The 3,224-nt window shown below is 40.4% G+C and overlaps 1 protein-coding gene across 1 annotated transcript in view; it reads left to right on the top strand.

Moving 5' to 3' along the window:
• The first annotated feature begins 1,782 nt into the window (after positions 1-1,782).
• Positions 1,783-3,224, top strand: part of LOC109304121 (toll-like receptor 1) — an 11,094-nt gene continuing 9,652 nt past the window's right edge. The window contains exon 1 of the mRNA XM_019526625.1: positions 1,783-1,869. The gene's annotated coding sequence lies outside the window, so the exon portion shown is untranslated. The remainder of the gene's footprint in view (positions 1,870-3,224) is intronic.

Here is a 3,224-nt window from a genome sequence, read left to right as displayed (position 1 = left end):
AGCCTCCAGGGGATAAAATCAGCAATTTATGCAACACTTTCATGCGCATACACCACCTTTCAGTTGTGCAATCGCACACAAATGCAGTCGCACAGTCCCAGTCGCACCCAAAATCCAATTGCACACTGAGGTGGTGGCTCTCACAGGTTTTATGCTGACTATGTCACGCCACCTGTCAATCATATCTCTCAACCAATTGTCACTCAAATTGCTCTATCATTCACTTGTACATCATATCTGGACAACTCATAACTGATTTCACCACATTCATAATTACTGGGATTATATCATTGTGGTAAAATGAGCATTCTTCAAGCATCTTAACGTATGTATCTGGGTCATGACATTACGGAGAGTAGAAGTTCAGGTTTTACGGAAACTTCAGGCCCTCTAGTCATGCCCGCATGTGTATTAGCTGTTATGATGGAGATTATTCACACAGGCCAGCATTTGGGGTCTACATCCCCCCCCCCACAGATGTCCTCCTTTTTTGGAAGCTGGAAATATGGTAACCCTAGCTATGGTTCAAATTCTGTAGCACTGTATTGTGCTCTTTGGCTAAAGTGCAAATGTTATCCTGTTCTGAGTGAAGCTACTCCAGGGAAATGTTCAGAAGAATTATACCTCTTTTTCCTTATTCTCACAGCACAGCTAACTTTAGCCTCAGAGCCCAATATTTTAGGTTAAAAACACTCTCAATTCTCACTGAAGTCTGTACAGTTTCTCTAAATTGTGTCTCAGTCATAATCTGCTTCAAAGGGAGTTGCAGGTGTTTGTAGAATCCTGCATATAATGTGGAGAAACTTAACATGGGGAAGGGGTGGAAGAATGTACCAGAAAGTCAGTCTTTGGGTGCATCTACATGTGAAATGAATGTAAAGTACTAGAATTTATTGATCCTGGGCATTGGTGATGCCTAAGGGGTGCATGCACATGCACATGCACCCTCTGGAAGTGCCAGTGGCAAAATTAAAGTGCCAGCAGAAGTGTACTTCTGGGTTTGCTGCTGTCTCAGTGCTTGGCTGCAGGGAGACCCCTCCCCCCGGTCGGTGATCGGTGGCTGGGGGACCCCTTCCCCCATCAGTGATCTGGTGTCCCCCCCCAGACTCAGGAGGCACCAGTTGCCCATGATCCCCAGCACTGTGTCTTCATGTGCACCTGGGACTGCAGCATGTAGAGCTGGGTCAGAGCAGCCCTCGGTGGCAGGGAGACCTGGAGGGTCAGCCTGCCAGCCTGGGGCTGTCTGGCCCAGCTCAACATGCCGCATAGGGGCTGGATGGGTATGAACATGCTACAGTGCAGGGCTAGCCAGCAGGCTGCCCCTGCACTGAAAAACCTTTGTGCCTCAGCCCTGTCAGCATCTATGTGTGTGTTGCTGGACACTAAAGAATGCTGAGGCAGGATAGTACTTGTATTTACAAGTACTAACCTATGGCCTAGTTAATTCGTTTCTGTGGCCTAATAGGGCAGCCTTTGTAGATGTTGAGACTTTGTGGCAGAGCTAATGAGACAGGTCTGCAGGAAATGTGTCTTGTAGATGTGCCTTGTGTGCATATTGCTACCTAGAATTGCAAAACCTCTGTAAATAAAGAGGCAGGTCCTCTTTCATATTAATATAAAGTCCCTTTCATATTATTATCTATCACACAGTACATGAAACAGCTCAGGACCACTGATCCCTGAAAGAGATTTTGTATCTTTCATTTTCAGAGTTTTCATTTCTTCCTGTTTTTTGTGCATATAAATGAGAAAGCCATCTGGTAAATCAAAAGCAGTCGTGAACTTGATTCAGAATTATTTTAAGCAATCTTAATTGAGTGTTGCTCTTCATAAAAAGCAGGTTTATTTCCTGATAAGCCATTTGGTCATGTAAGTATTACATAAATAAATGTATTTTAAAATGATCATGTAGAAAGTTGTTTCCTTTTACTGAACGCTATCATTGGTACCTTAACTAAATTAAATTGGATTTTTGTCAGAAATACTAAGAATGAATAAAATAGAATTGAGTAACTAAACATAAAATGTATTTGAATTTCTACCATTAGTAATTATTATTTGCTATAAAAGAAATTTGTAATTTTGATGAAATTCACCAACCTGAAAACTTGATAAATTTTAAATCCTTACTTAAGTGCTGCATAGGTTCTGTGCTGGCAGGGTAAGAAATAAATTTCATTCATAGCAGATTGATCCTATGGATCATAGAGGGTGCCAAAGATGGTACTATGGACACATGAAAACTGAGAGATCAAGGCTTGCAGGAGAAGGAGATAAGAGGAATTTTTGAAGATGCACTGGGCAGCATAGCTTATGCTGTTTCTCCTTGAATTTAAAGAAAATTTAAGTGGTTCCTTAAAATCCGGTTGGGAACACTTAGTGTTTCACTTTTCAGTGAAAAGTTTAATCTGAATGTTGACTTTCAGCAAAAAAAGAAGGAAAAATTAGCAAATATTTTCTGAATTCTCCCTTTTCTCAGCCCACTCTATTTTAATACTGTGATTAAATGGAATTACAAGTGTTATTCCTGCCCATCCATGTTGCCATTCTTTGCTTGGCTGATGGGCTGTAGGGGATGACTGCCAGCATAATGCAGTGTTACACAATAGAGAATGTTTCAGATTGTGCCACATCACAGTGAATCATAAATAGTGCACACTAAATTCAAACACATTTATTATTTATAGGGGGGTTTACTTTATCTTTCTGGAAAAAAATGGTTGGTTGGACTGAAATGGGGACTTCAAAGTGAAGGGGTGAGATTTTGTCTTGGTCCAGTCAAAATAGCCTGGATCAAATATGGAGCATAGCATCAAATCAGTAAAGTTGATTCTTAATTTGTATTTAAACAAATGCCTGAAAGCTTGCAAAGAACATTTTCCCAACTGCTCCATTGCTCTAAGAAAAGATATATCTACTCAAAGAACCTTGCCTACCTATGTAAACTAATAATACTTAAAGGATGGCCTACAAGGTATTGATAACATTGTTGCACTTAGAAAGCCAGTTTTTAAACCTTGTGCTCTGAGAATTGACACAACGCTTGGTTGATGACTAGCAGAAAGGTTTATTTTAATACCTTCCAACAAGCTACAAAACTAAACAACAGGAAAAAGATTATTTCCCAATATAAAACAAGTGATTAGTCCTTAGTATTATCTTAGTTGCACCCAATGCAGGCAGAAAGAAGTTCTTGTACAGCCTCAAACCGTGGATCCTTCACT

Source organism: Gavialis gangeticus, unplaced genomic scaffold (genome assembly GCF_001723915.1).
Source record: "Gavialis gangeticus isolate Ggan-Ray unplaced genomic scaffold, GavGan_comp1, whole genome shotgun sequence".
In the NCBI taxonomy this organism is placed as follows: Eukaryota; Metazoa; Chordata; order Crocodylia; family Gavialidae; genus Gavialis; species Gavialis gangeticus.
This window is presented reverse-complemented; position numbering and strand designations above follow the sequence as displayed.